Below are 7,997 nucleotides of genomic sequence, written 5' to 3'. Positions count from 1 at the left end.
TTTTATATTTATTTAATAAAATTCGTCACAATGAGAGGAGTATAACAGTTAGTAGGAGAGTTGTAAGCGTAAAAATGTGGCATGTAAGTAAGTAAATAAAAGTTTATTTATATAGCACCTTTCACAGACAATGAATAGTCACAAAGTGCTTTACAATAAAAAATACAATCAAAACAAATTAAGGTAACACTTTATTTTGATGGTCCCTTTTGAACATTCTGTTGGCAATAAGTAACACTACACCTACATGTATACTAACTCTCATTAGAGTATGTGACGAGAGGGGCGGGGCTGAGAGCCGTGGGAACGGAGAGAGGCCTGTGGAGTAAATGCTAATGCACGACACCTGCGCCACTCACCGGTCTCGAGTTCCACGGAGGAGCTCCGGAAGGATAAAAGGAGGAGTGACAGTGTTGGACGAGAGAGGACTAGGCCTGGAGTTCATTTTGTGTTTTGGTTCTGTTTGTGCGCGACAGTCGTCCGCGAGGGGCTGTCGCGTTATTTTGTTTATTTTGTTATTAAAGTTTTGTTTGAACGTTTGAGGTTCCCGCCTCCTTCTTCCCGACCTACGAACGTTTGTTACAGAGTATAAGTAGCCTGTCTGCTTAATATCTGCTTTATTGTGATGGTCTCCCAACAGTTGTTCCACTGACTATCAGTAACTTTGCAAGTACATGTCAACTTAATCTAACCCTAACCCTACCAGTCTACTAATACTCTACTAACACTCTAATGAGAGTTAGTAGATATGTAGGTGCAACGTTATTTATAGTCAACAGAATGTGTTAAAGTGAAACCCAAATGAAATATCAGCTACACTCTAAAAAATGCTGGGTTGTTTCAACACAACTTTGGATCAAATATGGACTAACCCAACTTTTGGGTTAAAGATTTAATTAAAAAAATTAACCCAACAGGTTAATTAGTCCATATTTGACCCAAAGTTGGGTTGAAACAACCCAGCATTTTTTAGAGTGTATACTAATACCACCACTAAACAACAAAAATTTAATAACAGCCAAACCATATTGTTAATTAAAAGCTGTGATATAAACTATCGTCCAGAATGGCATTAAAGGCACAATATGTCATTTTCGCCACTGCTTATTTCTCTGGATTTAAACATTCTTCGAAACAGTTGGGATAATGTAAGTACACAAGTCAGCAAAATATATAACACTGTTTTAGTGGTTTTTGGATATTTTAATCAAAAAATCTTATATATTCTGCCTTTAAGTGAGGGCGAAACAACCATGATTGTTTAAGTTTAAATAAATAAATATCAATTAAAGATTAATCAAAAATAAATCAAATTATCCAAAAAAAAAAAAAAAACTACTTTCGACAAAATGTCAGATTCATGTCGGGATAACATGGATCATCAGGTTTAGCACAAATTTGTTAAGCCCATGCCAGCTCAAGTGCTGCTGTCATAAAAGGACAAGAGGTACGAAAAAAATGCTGAAATTCATGTTCATGGTCATTATAAGATATATAATGAAAAAAAAATGTAATAACAAAAATGCAAACCAGAAGAAATTTCACTAGTAGTTTCAGACTTGGATCCAGATGTATGTTGTTTACCAGTAATCAGCCGTGCGCTAAACTGCATTGTAACCTAATCACATATTAGTAATTGTAACTACTATAATAACTGGAAAAGTTGTAATTTCCAAAAGCTTAATGGCTGCATTAATGAGTTCATGCAGTTCCTACAGTAGATCAATAAACAGCACGGCTTTCTAATAGCAGTGGTCATAGCAGGAATGGTAATTATAATGGAAAGGCTAATGAACTCTCATGAATTGAGAGTCTAAAACTGATAGGCATCTCTATTAGTTGAATCAGCTTTACTGCAAGAACATTTTCTTCCAAATTTGGTCGTTAATTTAAAGCATCAAGCATCATATGTGAGTCATTGTACATACGTGGCATAAGATAGTCAGTGTCCTTTTTATTTTATTATACATGTCTGTGTGTGTGTGTGTGTGTGTGTGTCATGTCAACCCCCTTCTACTGCCCGCAGTCACGTGGTTGCAAATTGGGATTGAGGGCCTGTTGCCACAGCGATAAACCAGGCAGTAATATCACTAAGCGCTACAGGGATTATTGTGCGGACAGATGGGTGAGAGAGAGTGTCACTTCCTAAAAGATGAGCAGAGATCACGGCAGACTCCGCCGACACTCGCCATCATAGTTGTTAGTATCACCACCTGCAGCCGCATGCATCATCTGATCTCCCACAGTGAAAGTAAATGTCACTTTAATCACCTTTGATTAGTATAATTAATGACCATAATTATGCATTTGAAACACTGCGAAACCACTTGGAAATTCAGATTATCATTTCAAAAGCCAACATGGGCACTGATGTGCTAAAGGACGCTCCTCTCATATGTTAATAGCGTGGCACAGCTATCAATAAACTGTGCATGTGGAGCAGTGAAATTATTATAAATTCAGTAATGACATGTACATGCACTCTGCCTTCAGATACTAATGACCTCTATTTGAAGAGAAATGGCTTCAGTTGGCAGAACAGCTCTTGTGCTGGGGTCGAGGTGGCAGGCTCTGCTTGACTGCTCATATTTTCAGGACTAATAGATGAATAGATAATAGATGAAGAGGAAAGGGGTTTGCACTCTACTGAAGAGTGAAGAGAAGAGAGAGACCAAAAAAAAATAAGAAAGAGAGCTAAACGGCTTTGAACATGAAGTGTGAAGTGTGTATTTAAAAAAAAAAAATAATCTTTCTCCTATATGCAGTCTGTAAAGTCTGACATAAAAAATAATAGTTTGTGTCATTTTATTCAGAGGCCCAAACTGGGTGAAAATATGCCATTTGTTGCAGTTGTTGATATTTCTATGGCTAAAAAGTAACATGAAATTCTGATATCTTGTAATGCAAATCAATGAGATCTTTATAATATCAGTCTAATTACATCAAATGCATATAAGTATCAATTGTCAATATCACATATCTAGTTTTATGATCAAAGCTCTGTAGTTTTTATTGTGGGGTTACACATACAGTGTAATGCAACACTATACAATGATGATTGAGAGATGATTGATAGTGTTCTTCAACAACCTGATGTATCATATTTGATACTCACATTTGAACACGATTTTTCTAAATAATTATGTATGGATAATCAAATAAACCTAAGTTGCTTCAGTCCAGGAAGTGTTCATCTTGAAATATTACTAAAAATGTAAAATGTATTCTTATGTTTACTTCATAAAAAAATAGTTCATAAAATGTTTACTTCAATACAAAAGATCTCACAGACAAAACATACATGTATCACACTTGAAGGTGGTCATTTTTTCAATCATACTAAAAGGCCTTTTACTTTCTTAAAAAGTATAAACTTTTTAGAAGGTCAGTGTAACGGAGGCCTGCTGGTATGAGCTTCTTGACCTCATAAACTATATAAAGGTCTATATTGTCCTATATCTTATTCATAATTATATATTGATTTTCAGATTAAACTGTGCCATCCGTATTTCACACGATTGACTATTTGCTGTCAAACATTTATGAACATGTTTCAGGGTTAATCATAAGCTCAGAATCAAATTCTGAGTTGACAGAGAAGGTTTATATTATGTCTGTTGTATATACCTTTTCTGTTTATGACTGTCCATTGGGTTCGATATCATTTTTAGCATCATTTTGTTGTCAAGTCAAGTCACCTTTATTTATATAGCGCTTTTAACAATTTGGGTGAACTATCCCTTTAAAGCAGACACTAATTTGTGCTGCTCTTGGTAGATTATGTTGGTCAATATGGAAATGATCTGGCTGCGTCTGTGTTATTTAATTTGTGCATTGTCAGTAAATCACCCGCAGATATTCCACTCCCATTAGCGCTTTTTTTGGAATTGCGCGCTCACTCTGATTTGCCCGGGTTAGTAAATCCTAAAGGCCCTTAGTCATTAAAATATTTAGCAGATATAAGTTTCAGTGTACAGTTTCCTGAAATTAATCCAATTTAATTTTGAACACAATAATCTACATTAGATAAATTATGTTGACTATAATACAGTGATGCTAAATCTAACTTAAATGACACAAAATAAACAAACATACATAACCAGGCCAGTAAACCACAGAACCCTGTAAACCTATTGTACATGAGGTCGCAGTCTACATGTGTAGTGTAACGTTCTATAAACATTTACAACATTTTGAATGAAAAAAAAAATTATCTTGCCATTCTAAAATAGAATGAATAAAAGAAGTCGTTATGTAAGAGAATATGTGTGACCTTGACTGTATTTAACTCACGACCATATGTTGACCATCAGCTGTAATCCTTTCCCACTGAAGTCATTCTCTCAGGAGGAACAACAACAGTTGAGACAAGGACAACATGTCCTGTGTGAACATAGCCTAGGAGCTTTTCTGTTCACCTGTCACATCATTCATACTTACTTGAAAATCTAACCAGTGAGCAATGACACCAATATAAGCTAAAACTGTGCTCTTTTAAATAGATATTTAAAAGAGCACAGTTGTATAAAGTCAAAGACACTGTTATTTATCTAAGCATTTGAACTGGTAATTTTGTACCTGATGCATTATAAAATGAAAAAAAAAATTCATAGACTTCACACTGACAGAGCCAGAACACCACCTAGAAATTACCTAGAGCATCCTAGCAACACCCTAGCAACTGCATACCAATGGGCTGGCAACCACCATCAAGCATTCCTGTAGCAGTGAGATCTGCACAGGAAATAAAGCTCTACTCACATTTTCTCAACAAAATATAAATCTAGTTTTACCATAACTTAATGTTGTCAACCAATCTGTGCTCTTCATACTGTATCCAAAATTAAAAATCGAGTTCAAGTTTGACACTTATTTAGATTTAACTACTCAACACAGAAATATAAGGACAAAAACATTAAATTTAACATGACCTATATTGGACAGAAAGAGTAATTACATAGTAAAAAAATATTACTTTTGTGTGGACACACAACATTCATCTATACAGCCTCCATCGGTGACAGAATGGAGAAAAAACCTTGGGAGAAACCAGGCTCAGTCGGGGGGCCAGTTCTCCTCTGACCAGACGAAACCAGCAGTTCAATTCCAGGCTGCAGCAAAGTCACACTGTGCAGAGGACTCAACTGGTTTCTGTGGTATTGTCCCGGTGGCCGTCTAGGTTGTGTATGTTAGTTTGTGGAAAACAATTAAATTTTCTCTTTGTGGATAACTTTAGCACAGTGATGGTGAGAGACAACAAAGGGAGTGAAAAACAAATGTACAAAGAATAAATAGAGAAAGGATCAACAAAGGGACCATGCTCAAAGCTTAAAAATAGGTGGCTGACATAAATAATACAGAGATGGAACAATAAGAAGCTGAGAGATGTAGAAAGGCAGATGCTAAGAAAGAAGTTGATTTAGACCGAAAGAGCTGCAGGTTGAAAGAGATTGAAACAACACAACTGCAACTGAAAAATTGATTTTATTGGCTCTGTTCCAAAACCAGTGAGCTGCCTCATTGCCTACTGCCATAGACAGCTGTCTATCATAACTAAAATGGAATTTCATAAGTGACCGATTTGGAATACTTTGTAGGCAGCAACTGTATCTTGTCATACAAGATGTCATACAAATGGAGTTTACTTTTTAATGTACATTTCTTTCTTTGTGTACATTTCTTCTGCTTTGTCTGCCATTTTGGATCATTTTGGATATTGGATCTGATATTGCTTTCTCTACAAAGGAAACATTTGATGCTGCCTCAAAATGTAAACAAAACAATGTTCCTTTTAACCTTTTGGAAGAGCCTTTGTGTTGAGAGTGAACCTGTGATGTCTTTAACTGCTACATACGTGACATGAGTAGTATTAGCTTTAGTAAACTGGTACATAAGCAGTGTAGCATGCCACTCGTGCCTCACACACATACACACACATGCACACTTCCCCCAGTCTGGCAGCTTGGCAGTAACACTATCACACGACACTGTGCTGTGGCCATGTTTGGCCTGCAACCCTGCCCACACATGCGGAACAGAACCACAGTGTGCAGAGGGCACGCCAAGACCCGGGTCACTCGACGTCACCATCACCAAAGCCCTGAGCCCTCAATATAGTCACAGTGACAGCCGTAGCAGAGAGTACACACAGGCTCTCCTGACAAGACTATCTCTCCCAGTCTAACACACACACACACACACATACACACACGGTTATGTAAACCTGCCACATGCAGCCTGCACTTTTTAAGCCAGTCTTGACTCCTGGCTTGGTTCAGTATTCTGTGTTCTTCTGACAGCATTTACTTACATTGTCTAAAACTAATAGTTTATCCTGGAAAGACTGAGAATTATGCAGACAATAGAACAATATGCCACATAAAATAACAATGTGCTACATAATATGCTACATTCAGTAGTAAACCGTTAATATGGTAAGAATGTGGTACGATTAAAAACTGTATAGACAACTCTATGGTATGCAAAGTAAACAAATGAAATGAATATTTATTTATTTTTATTTTTTTCTATTTTATAGGGGGAATTCAGGCCAAGTAGACTATTTAAACTTCCATGTGTTTATTTATCTTGCTTAATGCTTCATCACTGCTTAATGTTTTGAAGTTATATCAAATATTTAGTGTATCTTATGCAAATAAAACTATTTGAATATTGCTGTAAAGTAATACGGCTTGATTTTTTCTGGTGGGTTTGGTCTGATCCTATCCCCGCCCAGTCTGTGCATTCCTGGATAGGTAAACAGCAGAATAACTGCCATCTGCCAACAGACACACACACACACACAAATAAATAAATACAATTTGAAAAAAAAATATATATATAAATTATAAAATTATGTACTTTATGTATTTTCATTTAATTGTAAATACCATTACATTCAGTTTGCACTTGTCTATTTTTTAAGTATATAATTTCCATTTCCTCTTTTTACTTAAGTGTACATGTTCACAAGGTACACTGATTAATTGTAACTATGAACATTTTCAATGTAGTATTCCTCATTTTTTAGCTTTTGCTTAGCATTTTCATATTATTTTTTACTAGATAAAATTTCAAATATTTCTCCCTTTTTCTCAAATCATATTTAAAGCATCAACTTTTCAGTGTGCTCTTACCAGATTTACAAACAGCTTGTGTCAGCGCAAACCGTCTTTTGGTCTTAAAATAGTACTGTCAGGATTTTCTAAAGACTCGCAGTGAAGAATTAACGCTGAAAAGGCGTGGACACAGTTATTTTTACTCCTGATCTTATGAATATGCATTTGTCGAAACGCTGTTCACCTGTCACATCATTCATACTTACTTGAAAATCTAACCAGTGAGCAATGACACCAATATAAGCTAAAACTGTGCTCTTTTAAATAGATATTTAAAAGAGCACAGTTGTATAAAGTCAAAGACACTGTTATTTATCTAAGCATTTGAACTGGTAATTTTGTACCTGATGCATTATAAAATGAAAAAAAAAATTCATAGACTTCACACTGACAGAGCCAGAACACCACCTAGAAACTACCTAGAGCATCCTAGCAACACCCTAGCAACTGCATACCAATGGGCTGGCAACCACCATCAAGCATTCCTGTAGCAGTGAGATCTGCACAGGAAATAAAGCTCTACTCACATTTTCTCAACAAAATATAAATCTAGTTTTACCATAACTTAATGTTGTCAACCAATCTGTGCTCTTCATACTGTATCCAAAATTAAAAATCGAGTTCAAGTTTGACACTTATTTAGATTTAACTACTCAACACAGAAATATAAGGACAAAAACATTAAATTTAACATGACCTATATTGGACAGAAAGAGTAATTACATAGTAAAAAAATATTACTTTTGTGTGGACACACAACATTCATCTATACAGCCAAACAATCACAGATTGTTTCAACTTCAACTGTTGTTATGATTATCATCTTATTGCACCGTTGAAAAATTTCAGAGTTATCTATGTACAGATTTATAGATGAAC

Source organism: Sinocyclocheilus anshuiensis, unplaced genomic scaffold, assembly GCF_001515605.1.
Source record: "Sinocyclocheilus anshuiensis isolate Anshui unplaced genomic scaffold, SAMN03320099.WGS_v1.1 scaffold24, whole genome shotgun sequence".
Classification (NCBI taxonomy): domain Eukaryota; kingdom Metazoa; phylum Chordata; class Actinopteri; order Cypriniformes; family Cyprinidae; genus Sinocyclocheilus; species Sinocyclocheilus anshuiensis.
The sequence above is the reverse complement of the archived record's forward strand: the minus strand, read 5'-3'. Positions refer to the sequence as shown.